This window comes from Mercenaria mercenaria, chromosome 6 (assembly GCF_021730395.1).
Source record: "Mercenaria mercenaria strain notata chromosome 6, MADL_Memer_1, whole genome shotgun sequence".
NCBI classification, from domain to species: Eukaryota; Metazoa; Mollusca; class Bivalvia; order Venerida; family Veneridae; genus Mercenaria; species Mercenaria mercenaria.
In genome coordinates this window covers 58,739,743-58,754,094 of record NC_069366.1, presented here as the reverse complement: position 1 = coordinate 58,754,094, position 14,352 = coordinate 58,739,743, and the positions used below count along the sequence as shown (strand labels likewise).

The 14,352-nt window shown below is 35.2% G+C and overlaps 1 pseudogene; it reads right to left on the bottom strand.

Moving 5' to 3' along the window:
• Positions 1-4,128: 4,128 nt before the first annotated feature.
• Positions 4,129-13,977, bottom strand: LOC123550461 (uncharacterized; annotated as a pseudogene).
• Between the last annotated feature and the right edge of the window lie 375 nt (positions 13,978-14,352).

Here is a 14,352-nt window from a genome sequence, read left to right as displayed (position 1 = left end):
TGCGCAAAACGATCGCAGAGAAGTCATTTTATCTCATATTTTTCTAAATGAAACCTCAAAGTATTGCGTAACAATTATAAAACACAAAACAATATTGTCGATAACAATTTTTCTTGGGAGCCTCGAGTAAGAGAATTTTATCGGACAGAAATTAAGCTCCAACTCTTAAGAATTATGGCCTTGCTCTCTGCATTCAAAAAGAACCATAGGACAGAAGTAAGACCTGCCTACATTTCTTCCAAACTTTGTAAACTAAAGAATAGATGCAAAATCAAGAACTTATGCAAAATGTAACAAAGTATTTTCAAAGATGTCTAAACATTCACCCTTCAGGTTCAATTCAATCTAAACAGCAAGAAATGGCTAATCAAATGAAAAATGTCCGCTTTTGTACGACAAATCAATGATAAGTATTGTAAAAAAAGTTTTTCTTACTAGAAAGAAGAAATATAATGAACAAAGATTGGTCCTAGTGGGGCTTAAACCTACGCCTTCCTGAAAAATTAGTTAAAGCAGCCTATGGTAGGAATGGAATACTTTTAAAAGAAGGAGGTACACTATTACGGGTCCGGCAATTTTCCTAATTATCGTATTAGGGAAGGAACAGGACTAGACCATAATCATTTACAATCCGGTTTATAGTGGTATTCCCTCATACCGACAAGAAAATCACCCCATCTGATCAGTGTTCATACATTCATAAATGTGTTTGTGTATATGTGTGGGCGGGGAGGGGGTTGCATATCGAAGTATAAATGTTGTGTTTGCTACCTTTATACTTTACCTGATATTATGTCCCTCAATGTTTATTATTGCTTCTTTTAACCATATATAAACGGTTATGGCACGCCAATTGCCCAATTATAACGTGAACTTAGATTCATGATCGAATCAAAGTACTGAAAGTACAGCAAGGCTGGCTACCACAAAACACTGAATGAAAATTGTGCGGGAAAGATGTTTGCAAAATCTTAGATATTATGGGTTTTCCATATCAAACTAAGGCGAGCATAGAGTATTGTTGTGATGAACCATCTTGATTAACTTGTGCATCAAAGTAAAAGTTCAATCGAGAAACCTAGTTTATCGGACGTAAACATGAGTTCAAGAGAGTAAACTATAGTTTACGTCCGTTATCCTGTGTGTTCGCTCGAAAATTTATGTTAGTATTCGATAATCCTAGTTTTTCGGCCAATAATGTAATTATTTGATAATTTGATTGCCGAGAACCATTGTTTACGGACGTGAACCTATGTTTACGGCCAGGAACTTGGGTTTACGAGCGTGAACCATAGTTTATGAACTTGGACCTAGGTTTACGTTCGAAAAACTTGGTTTCTCGAACAAAACTATGTTTTTTGGTCACTATCCTATGTTCATGAGCGTAAACCTATGTTTACGGTCGTAAACCCAATTTCACGGTCGTAAACGTAAGTTCTCGATCGTTAACATATGTGAACCCTGGTTTACTCCCGTGAACATAGGTCAACGCTCGTGAACTTAGAATACGGCCGAAATTCAAAGTTCAATTGAAAAACCTAGTTGAAACATGGGTTCACGGGCGTGTTTTCGCTCGAAAATATGGGTATGTGTTAGAAAAACCTGGTTTTACATTCGAAAACCCTACTTTATCTATTGTTAATCCTAGTTTTTCGACCGTGAACCTGGGTTCACGTTATTATTGAACAATCGGCGTGCCATAATCGTTTATATATGTTTCTAAAGAAGCGATAATAAAGATTGAGGGACATTATATCAGATAAAATATAAAGGAAACAAACTCCGTATCTATATTTCGATATGCTATCACACACACGCACGCATGCACGCACGCCCGCACGCACACATATGTATGAATGTATGAACACTGATCAGATGCGGCGATTTTCTTGACGGTATGAGGGAAATTTTGGGCTCGAACCCGGCTATAAACCGGACTGTTAATGATTATTGTTTAGTCACATCCCTTCCCTAGACGATGGTTAGGAAAATTGCCGTACCCGTAATAATGTACCAGTGTTTTGTGGTAGCCAGCCTTTCTGTACTTTCAGTACTTTGATCTTAGTATTAATATTATACAGCACACCAATATCTGCCATCACTTATAACAGAGCTATACAGACATGTACATGTACTTAAATAACTACCTGAACCACTGAAATAGAACTGACCGGTCACTTATACATGTACCTATTCACACATGTAATGCATCAATAACTTTACATTACGAACAGTGTATAGATAAATCAAGTACAGGTTGTTTGCAAAAATATCGTTTTCTATTTTATTTATTCATAAGATTTTAATCTTAGAATGTTATTTTTTCCTTAAATAAACTGATTTTGTCACTTTTTTCGACTGGAATTCATATATTTAAAACTTCCGTAAAGTGATGACATTATATTTTTACGGAAATTAAACATTTTATTTTTTCAAGAAAATATACCCTGGCCCAGATAAAATAAGAAAAACATCTTGATAGGAACAGATACAAATCAGTTTCAGCTGTAATAAGTTAACTAACACATTGGTTTATCATTGACTTGAAACGATTTGGGTATTGTTTAAATGCTTAATGAGAAATTTGCATTTAAAATGTAGGCTAGAAGCATATGATAGTGTCCGAAGTCCTTCTGACGCGATGTCTATGTACGGATAACGCATGTTTTTTTTTTCGTGTTATAACGTCTGCAGAATCCCGAGGGATTCTGAGGATGTTATAACACGAAATGAACAAGCGCTAACGCTGTTCTAGCATAAAACGCGAAAAAAACTAATAAATGAATACATTATCCCTCAACGTCATTACATTTCCATGAAATGCGCGGAAAAAACGTGGAAAAAAAAACGCAGACATTCCCGCGCGGTTCATACAAATTTAATGACGTTGAGGTGTAATTTATTCGTTTATCAGTTTTACGTGCTTTATGCTAGAATAGCGTTAACACATGTTCATTCGTAATATAACATTTTCAGAATCCCTCGGGAAACGTTGGTACTCTCACCCTACCGGGCTCGGGCACCAGCCAATCCCTCGGGATTCTGCAGATGTTATAACACAAAAAAACATGCGTTATCCCTACATAAAAAAACTCCGGTTATAACAAGAAAATTTTGCTTGTCCCGAGGAATTCGCTATAACCGGAGTTTACTGTAATAGTTTTATGTCAGATATTACATGTAGACGGAACGTGAAACTTTGCATATAATATTTTCTTTCGGTAAGCCTTGATTTCTTTACTTTTTCATTTGTGCTTGGAAATCAAGAAATTTGCACTGGAACAATTAAAACAATAACTCTGGTAATTTTTAGTATTTATTCTATCACTAGGGGCAAGATTATAAATATTTTTTTCTAAGTCGGAATTGAAATTAATTCCATTTGTAGTTTGTTCCACTGATCTGTCCTAGCAATACAGTCAGTAACAAACCAAATTACATGTATCAATACCATGATCCGCCGCGCGAATGCTTATCTAAAATAGCCAGGCTTTCCCTAAGAGAAATGTAGCGCAATATAAACCTTGGTATTGAATGCTCATAGAAAATTGTCTTCATCCTCGAAATGTGGCAGGGGACAGTTTCGTATTGTGGCCCGGGTACGTTTGTTTTTAAATAAAATAGGTAGCTGTACTTCAAAGGCATTAATCAGATTCAGCTCAAATTTGCGGAAAAAGTACACGGTAATGAGACGCTTTTTTCTCCACCATTATTTTCGTCTGGTCACATGCTTTAAAAATATACATAATAATATTATATTTTAGGTGAATACGGTACAGGTCGCGAAAGGTGTGCATTTTTGGGTCATTTTTGCCTCAAAATTTAGTGTCCTGAAACCGGAGTTTTACTCGTTTTTATCACATCGGAAGGCTGAAAATGTCACACGATTAAGTGCTATGTAGATCTATATGAAATACATCCGTTCAACACTTCCCTGGAATTTCTCAAAATTGGCATTTTTATGATTTTTTTCGCATTGGTATTAGCGCAGAATTGTGGAATTTTTAAATTTACTGTCCCTTGCCCCCAAAGCAAAATTTGTCAATTAACAAACATAACAATCATGTTAAACCTACAACTATGAAACTATGCAATACACAACTGATAAGCGCAAATAATTCCGGTCATCTATAGTTCATATCGGATCTGTGTAAAATAAGTATAGTCTATGATTTGTATATTATTATTTTTCTAACGCATTCAACTTGTTTGGGTTTAAGGAAAGCCTACTGTGTGTTTCTTTCTTTATTAATGCAAAACAATGCATACTTGGTTTTTGCAGAAAACTCTAATGTTTTTGTAAATTCTATCGCATAATGAAATATAACTACTGTAGCAGCCGACGAAAAAAAAGATCTAAAAATAAAAGGAAGCTCCGCGTGACGTTTACATTGATATCTTTCACTAATTTTATAAGGTAGCAGGGTACACTTAGATGCGAAAATTTTGGGCACGGATGGTCTCGCAATATTGCACTTCCCTTATGAGCAGAATCAGGGTGGCCATTTTATAAATTGCGTGCATGTTTTGTGCTTTTAATTAATGGCAAGATCAGGATTCTCATACAAGAATAAAGGAAGTTATCAAAACGAAAGGTTTACACCATCCATGAAAAATAGCATGCCAAAATCATCAACTTTGCACTTTTTGAACAGCCTGCAATGATCCCGCTGCAAGAACCATGCCCAATTTTATAGCATTTCTTAATTTAGTAGTCCTTACTGAACGTCAGGATATAAACGGAATGGGGGCCCATCCAGCTCGTTTTTTCACAAAATAGCGAAAATGTTCCGGAGTATCAATCAAAAAGCACAGAACCCTTCCGTGTAAACCATATGGTATCCCATGGTTTCTGTGTTCTACTCAACTGATGAGACTGAAAACCATAGTTCAAACAAATTCATCCATATGCATGGTCTGTATTTACAACTGAATGACTGGTGTTCACTGAACTTTAGTCATCACAGACTACATTCAATTTAATGGTCTTTTAATAGTGAAAAATTTTCAAAAATGAAATAACTAAAAATCTTACATGTACAAAAAATAAAGTTGAACAGATAAAAAAATACTGCTAAAAGAAAATGCTCTAACTCATTTCAAACTTACTAATTCCTCAAAACAAAATTTTACAGAAAAATGCCAGAAAATGAACTTAATGCAACAATATATTCAATATTAATCTTCCGTCTAATTAGTTTACATTCTGATGAAAGTACTTCAAAACTTCGATCCCATTTTGAAGATGGGAACTCTATTTTGGAACCATTAACAGCGATGTCACAGAACTTTTTTACGTTGTGTAAAATATTTTCGAAGTGTAGAACTTCTAACTGGAAATCGTTCCCTTCTCGTTTAATTTTACTTTTAAACTCCTTCTTAAAATAATTGTAAATTTCAAAATCAAGCATGTTGTTCGAAAACAGTTTATGTTTCTCCTCTTTACTGAGGGAAACATTTCCATACGTATTTACCTTCTTTGCTCCGTACAGAATATCTGCAAACGACCAATTCAAAATTCGTTTTAGAAGTACCAGAGATTCATTAAATTTTTCTAAAACAAGAACCAACGAGAAACTAGTATTTAAGCTTCCTAGGTACTGATGAATATAATCTTTCTTTGTTTGGCTTATTTCCATTCCAAAAAACGTTGCCATAACATTTTGTACTCCATATTTTGTCGTATTTCTTAGAACTTTGTGAATGAATTCTTGTTCAGAGAGACTTTTCATCTCTTTCCTCTTTCTTAGAGGCTTATAGAAAGCATGACTTATAATCCTCTGTGTTGGTTCCCGAACAAGTCCAATGACTGCCGAATCTCTGGGGACAATGTTCGTGAAAAACGTGCTGTCATAATAAGTATGCATTACGAAGATGTCATAGTACTTTTTCTCCTCTAACAGAAGCTTCTGTTTCTCTGGGCTAACGAATACGGTCGACTTTGGTAGGTATATGTCCAACTTATTCCTTATGCCAAATCTAAGAAATATACATGCTAATGTACTAGATCCGGTCTTTGGCACTTTCAAAAACGCAATGTGCATTATTTTGTCGATCGTTTTCATTTTTGGTAATATTTTGACATCTCTTTTGCAGGATGACAAGTCGGGCGAATAGTTTGTGGTGGAAACTATGCTTGTAACATAAAAGTGCACACTGCAACCAAAAGGCACAAGCAGACTGCGCCAAGCGCTGAGCGGTTTCTGAAAAGAATAATGAACTTGATTGATTTTCTAGACAAAGTAAGCCATAGAATATTGAAAATATGTCCAGTACAACAAAACATCAAACGTGTTCAAGATTTGTCTGGAACGGTAAAGTGTATACGAACAATGGTTCGCATGTTTGTTAAAAAAACAAGCCTGTATTCGCAATACCCTGATTCTGATCTTTTTCCCAGCGAGCATGCCCATATCGGGTAGATGATAGTGGCAGGAGTATCGGCTAACATCTCCAACAACTGTGCGACATGAATCACATCAGTTTAACTGTGTGGTGTTACTGGTAAGCACAAAGCAAATGTTAAGGTTTAGGTTCAGTATGAAAATAAACAGAACAAAATCATATACAGAAAAAAGTGTTTTATATGAAAACTGAACAGCAAATAAAACATTAAATTTATTATGCTAGTTATAAGTATTGTTTTTAACTAGACTATTCGAAGAATAGGGGAGCTATCCTACTCGCCCCGGCGTCGGCGTGAACGTGAGCGTGGGCGTCACACAAATGTTATAGTTTGCGTACCACCCCAAACATTTTCAAAGTCCATTGAGATATTGCTTTCATATTTTGCATACTTGTTTACCATCATGACCCCAGTCTGTAAAAAAGGAGGAGGCGACTCTATCCAGCATTTTGACTGAATTATGGCCCCTTTTCTACTTAGAATAAATGTTAAAGTTTGCGTACCACCCAAAATATTTTCAAAGTCCATTGAGATATTGCTTTCATATTTTGCATACTTGTTTACCATCATGACCCCAGTCTGTAAAAAGGAGGAGGCAACTCTATCAAGGATTTTGACTTAATTATGGCCCCTTTTCGACTTGGAATATGCTTACTGTAATGTTAAATTTTTACTCAATGCTTATATTATACTATCAAGCACCGAGAATAGTCGAGCGCGCTGTCCACTGACAGCTCTTGATTATTGACATAATTATGCCTGATTCCAGGAAAAGTGTCACACTTCCGGACAGTTCAAAGTTTTAAGGTGGAATGCGCCCCAAATTTTTTTGCCGAATATTGTCATGAAATTTATACTGTACAAAATTCAGGATATATGCGATTGAGTTCCGGTTTTACTTTTTCGCCATATTGTTCGTGATTTTTGCTATTGTGTCACAAACATGGCCCCTGACGTCACTTTTCGTGCAACGCCCAGTTCCGAGTGTTTTCGGCATTTTTCCTTTCCCGCGCTCTGAATGTCATATAAATGAAAAATACAAAATAATTGTCATTTTGCAAACGGAAATTGCTACTCAGTGGTATAAAATTCAGTGAAATGAAATTGACGCTTAGGACGTCAGTGACGATTTTGTGGCGTCAGAACGGAAAATATTCATATCAAGTTTTGCTAAATATTTTGCATTAAAACTCAGTTTATTAAAAATCGGCTCGATAAAAAAACGTATAATTTTGGTATGTTGTTTCGCAATGTGTGTACGTCTAGTAGACACATAAATACTTTAAAGTGTATTAATTTTCCGTCCTGTAAATTTTGGAGATAAAATTTGAAAAAAAAGATGTTAGACTGAGGACTACAACCAACAGCTCCGAGATTGATGGCTAATCGTTTTGTCCCCGCAGCTACTTGCACATGCGACATTTTTAAATCATAAAGAATACTTACACAGTAGTTATTTCTCTATTGAGGGCCAGGTCAGGGCCAGGTCAATACTTATGGACAATATATCCACTTTTTACTATCCATTTGTTATTCCTACTGATGGTTTCAAAATGCAAATTCGGAGCTTTAAGAATAGATGTCTTTTCTGTTACTAATCTTCTCAGTCTAATGCAAAATGCTAACTTAGCTTTCTGAAAAAGCTAGTATGCGGTCAGTTGATGATTTGATTTCGTGAAAATAGGTACTTAAACATGTTTTAAACATTTAGAAATTTCGTTCATATGTAATTTTATGATCGAGGATTTGCCTGATTTTACCAGAAATATTTATCGACGCATGTCGGACTGTTGCTCCATTTCACATGTATAATCAGCACGAAAACAATATTTATATATTTATATAATACCAGATTCTATATCTGATATGAAATTAATATTTTTTTACACGGATTAATTCATTGTGAATCATGAAACAAATTCTACCAATTTAGACATCAATCTCCACATCTCATTCGTGCGAGATTACGTGTTGAGAGAAGAATCTGTTCTATACGCATAATGCTGAGCAGTTGGTATTATTTTTTATATCCTTGGTAAACGACTAGCGATCAAAGTCCCGACCTTCCGCACGAGCGAGACAAAGAGACAAAGACAGTGAGGTCATAGTAAGGCAGAGTAGCTAGTCCAGCGAACAGACTTTATTCTTTAAAAAAAGATCTTCAGATGACTATTATTGCAGCTGGTCAGACGCAGAGAATTTATTCTTGAGACAGTGTCTTTTTATTACAATCAAGCACAACTGCTGGTCCGATACAAATAATTTATTTCTTAGCGGGAACCTTCTGATCAAGTGCAGTTACAAGCTCTTAATAATAATGAATACTAGAAAACATTTCATAAAACCCTTACTAGTTGCAGCGTTCAGATTTAAGAAGTACGGAAAAAGTAAAAGCCATATCTGTTTTTCCATATGCTCTGGATATAGATGTAGAAATGTAGTTTCGTGTTCACAATCTAAACACTTGAATTTGAATAATTATAAGTCATATCAAGGAATCAACGCACATAATGCATGTTGATTAACCAATGATCAAAAGTATTTTCGATAATGCGAAATGTCGTTTACATAATTTACACCCTTTATCAAATAGCTCATTAAGATATTTCATATCTACAATTCTTCTTTTCGGAACAGGTCCGTGATCACCTGAATGTTATAACATGTTTTAAAAAATTCGACTTTTTCTTTAACACTTTCTTAGCAAATCTCACCAAATGTCTCTCAATACTTTCATGTCGATTCATTTCATCAATTCACTCCGAAATTACCGTTAATACATGCAGCTTCGCATATTCTTTACATTATTTTGTTAAAAAAATGACGATTAAACGTGTCATTTCTTCATGGGGTAGGGGTAAAATATCGTCAAATATTGAAAAATTAAGGTCGGTGACCCCTAAGTATTTATGTGTCTACTAGACGTACACACACTGTGAAACAACATATCAAAATTTTACGTTTTTTTATCGAGTCGATTTTTTATAAACTGGATTTTAAAGCTAAATTTGTAACAAAACTTGATGTGAGTTTTTCCGTTCTGACGTCACAATATCGTCTCTGACGTCCTATGCGTAAATCTTAAAAGTGACGTCAGGGGCCATGTTTGTGACACAATAGCAAAAATCACGAACAATATGGTGACAAAGTAAAACCGGAGCTCAATTGCATATATCCTGAATTTTGTACAGTAAAAATTTCAGGACGAAATTCGGCAAAAAAATTTGGGGCGCATTCCACCTTAAATATGATACTATACTTCTAGGACATTTCGTAAAACGTGTGCAACTTTATGAAGTTTCAGTAATGTCCAAGAGCTCTTAAAATGTTAAATGAGTAAGTTTTTCGTTGATTTTATCATTTTTAGCTCGACTATTCGAAGAATAGGGGAGCTATCCTACTTTCATATTTTGCATACTTGTTTACCATTATGACCCCATTCTGTAAACGGGAGCAGACAACTCTATCAAGCATTTTGACTGAATTATGGCCCCTTTTCGACTTAGAATATGCTTATTGTAATGTTAAAGTGTGCGTACCACCCCAAATATTTTCAAAGTCCTTTGAGATATTGCTTTCATATTTTGCATACTTATTTTCCATCATGACCCCATTCTGTAAACAGGAGCAGACAACTCTGTCAAGCATTTTGACTGAATTATGGCCCCTTTTCGACTTAAATATGCTTATTGTAATGTTAAAGTGTGCGTACCACCCCAAATATTTTCAAAGTCCATTGAGATATTGCTTTCATATTTTGCGTACTTGTTTACCATCATGACCCCAGTCTGTAAAGAGGAGCAGACAACTCTATCAAGCATTTTGACTGAATTATGCCCCCTTTTTGACTTAGAATATGCTTATTATAATGTTAAAGTTTGCGTACCACCCCAATATTTTCAAAGTTCATTGAGATATTGCTTTCATATTTTGCATACTTGTTTACCATCATGACCCCAGTCTGTAAAGAGGAGCAGACAACTCTATCAAGCATTTTGACTGAATTATGGCCCCTTTTCGACTTAGAATATGCTTATTGTAATGTTAAAATTTTACTCATAGCTTACATTATACTATCAAGCACTGAGAATAGTCGAGCGCGCTGTCAGTTACATAAGGGAAACAACTATTGTAAAAGCTGTTATGAATTCGACATGATTCATCCATAAAACAAAAACTATAACTCGTACAGACGTTACGCACGATGTTGGTATACCGAATGGTAACGTCGAAAACGTCAAAATCTGACGTCAAAAATTGACGTTCTTAAAGGTTATGCAAAAACGTTATCGTAATAGAAACAAAAATGTAAATGTCAGTATTTATTAAGATAATTAAGAAAAGTATATGTCTTTAATTGCTGTCTTGTCATGTATACAAATACTAAATCTGGTACATGTATAAATATTTTATGCATACATCACATTGAACAACGTGAATGTTTTATGCAATCAATCTGCACATGTTCAAACATTGTAAAATGTCCTGCAGTTCATCTTCATTTAATCGAAGTATGTCCTTTTTTACATGTGGTTTCTGTACAAATATACATCACAGATTGAACAGGGACAATTGCATGCTTTCCACGAATGAGTTTGTATTATAAATTTTCAAGTTTTCTGAAATATTTGCCCTTTAAAACTACGCTACCGGCATGATGCGTTGCGTTCCATGAATCTGTTTCAGTGTTATTCAGTTCTTCTTTGGTAGTGCATTTAAACAGATAAAATTCTTCAGCATCGTTTTGTGAAAGAACGGCTTCTATTGTCCCGCGTTTTATGTAACCCGATATATTTTCATTATTGCTTTCATTAATGACATCACTTTGATCCCGTAATACATTTTGAACTTTTAAAGGCCTCACCGCCCCGACTGTTTCAATATTTTCAGACCGTTCTATCTGTCCGTCGATACAATTTTCACATTGGTAACATGTTGTATTTCTAATTTGTAAGCTATTCGAGTTTTTAGTAGCTTTAACTTGGTGAATCTTCCTATTTTCTGGAATTGCTTTGGACAGTATTTCTTAGAATATTTGCAACATATCTAAAGATACGACGTTTAAATTTATGTGACTTTGTTTCCTGTAGAAATTTGCAGGAAAACAAATACAAATCATGGCACACTGAATCCGGGTCTTTCCACGAGCGACAGCTGCATCTGCTAGATTCTTCACGAGCCATCCCCAATCTTGTGGGCCTTTTGCATGACTGGTTTCGAAAAAAAATCGATAAATGGATCTATATCCTAGATCTTTCACAGACACAGTAAGGTCGCTCAAACAATGTCGACTTTTATACTGGCACTGGCAACCATCGCAAAATTCGTGCATAACGGTACAATCATAGTTAGTGGATTTCAGATACTCAGCAATTTTCGTCTGTGTAACACGTGTGAAATGCTGATCGTGACTGTCTTCCGGTGATATTACAAAGAATTGTTCACCGATAATGTTTGGTTTAATTTCAGTACTACTGATTCAGTCAACTTCTAAAACTGCATGTCTGTATATTAAAGTTATATGTGTCGATACCTCTGTTCTCTGGAAATAAGACGACTGTATTTCTTTTTGCTTGATACGGCGATAGTTCTCAGAAAAATCATGGACGCAGACACAATGGTTTTTCGGTAAATTTGTAATTAAAGATTTACGTTGTTCATTTTGCCATATTGCGCGAAACTGATGGCCAGGAAGGGGGCCTACGTTTCCATGACCTTCTTTAGGTAAGCGAACATCTCTTTGGGTTTGGTATTTTTCTGTACTAGAGTTAATTTTCTTCTTGTTCCATTTTTCATAGTCATATTTTTCCCACTTCATATCCGGGGAGTCGATTTCTGAAGACAGTTCAGTGTCGTGAAACGTTAACTTTGACACTCCACAGTTCGCACATTCCCTGTCCAAGCACGCCTTCCGGTAGAGCCCATCTTCAGTTTTATCACAAAGTGTAGCTGACGCAAACTCAGATAAATTATTGTACATTTTATACATATCGTGTTCCGATGCTGCGAGAGATTTCCTGAAATCCATACATGCTTTGAACAATGTCCTGGCTTCTATGTGATATCTGCAACAACAAGTCATTCTTAGGTCGTACAGGACGAACAAAATATGGTTTACTGTTTTCAAACATTCTTTGCGATATTTTAATTTCTGGATGCTTCTCGTGAATTTCTAAAAATACTTTATTCTGAGTCTTTTCTAAAATATAAACTGCACGACTAGAGTACTGTTTTGGTCCTATTCTGACTCTTTTCACATCGGACGTGTTTCCAGTCGGCCTCGCACTGTTTGGTCCTCACCAGAAGTCATATATCATTCTTTTTACATCTTCAGTCAGTGCATTTGAACGTGTTTTTCTTTCCGTGAATATAAATGCGGCCTTTTCTGTGTGATACACTTTGTTTCTCTTAGATCCACTGAAAATTCATTTTTTATTTACAGAAAGTCTCTTTGTAAGTTTCGTTTTTGACTTCGATTTCGCTATTGATTCTCCACTTAGAGATGCACTAATGAAATTCATGGCAATCCTCGAATCGTCCGTTCGTTTCGTTTTTGCACTTTTTATTGTCGATTTCAAGTCCTCTGAAACTGCATTTCCTAGTGTCATAGTGTCCTTTTCTTCTGGTGTGAGTAGTTCGCCCTTTTTCTGCAAACTTTTAACAGTTGGTGATTTATCCCGTTGTAAATAAGCTGATATTGTTGCAGCTCTAGCTGGTGTAGATGGCGGGAGAAAATTCTTTAATTTTTTAATAACTCTATACTTTTTTTATTCGAAAACTTGTAAGAAGTGTCCTCATTTTGATGTATTTTTTGTTTATCTCTCCACCGCTTTTGTCTCTTATTACGCATATCCTTCAGATGTTTCTCCCTTTCCCGTTGTTTAATGCCGCTTCAGATACATGTCTTCCTCTGTTGTCTACAAAATTAAAACATTAAAATCGGTAATGCGAGATTAATAGCGGCGCAGTCTGATCTTGATCTGCACTGGTAGCAGAGGCAGCTCTATACAATTGCCGCTAGAATGACAAGTGCTAATATGACGACTTTGAAAATTATCGAACCTATTTCACACATCGTAAATATAATAGCAGGGCCGGTGACATAATCCTCTAAATGAGATTCGAAATATTTTGATCTGAAAATTTAAATTTGAATAAAGTTAACCTCATGAACAACTTCAGAATTTAAAATTTGCAAAATTCCAAACCCGCAAAAAATATTTGGCCCCGTGCTTATAAAATATTTTTCGAGCAGCATGAATTTTGATTTTCTTGTATATGTGAAGAGCGGCAATTAAAATACATTTGTTTGTAAATCAACTTTGTAAGCTTATTGGACTATCCATATTTTTAAATAAAAAGGTCTAGTAAAATATGAGAACATACCTGTTCAAAGCATCTTACGTTTGAGCTTGGAATTGAGTTAAGCATAAAACTATAAGCACGGGGCCAGATTTTACAGTACTTGTATTGTAACGAACCTTTCGTAACATCGCAATTGCCTTGTAGTATCGTCTGTTTGATATGTTTGTTTCTATGAAAGGAGTCGAGTTTCTGTTCGTCTCTGCCATTTTGTGTCATTAATTGCTTTTATTCTGGCACTTTCTGTTGAAGACATAATAGCTTTCCTAAAGCAATAAGTTGAAAAATGCAGTATTATGCAGTGTATTATTATAAAATATAGAAGTTAAGTGAAAAGAAAGCAATGTCAATATTTGACAAAATACATGGGATCAGTTTCCTAAAACTATTCTACGTATATGAATGAATACATAATCATAAACTATAGAAAAAAAACGCTACATACAGTACTGTAACGTCGAGGAAATAAGACGTTACATCAGTTTTGTGACATTTTCACTGGACATTCAATTATAACGATAAAGTAATCATATATCTAAATATTTAATTACCGAATACAATTTCGAAATTATCTTGAAAATAAC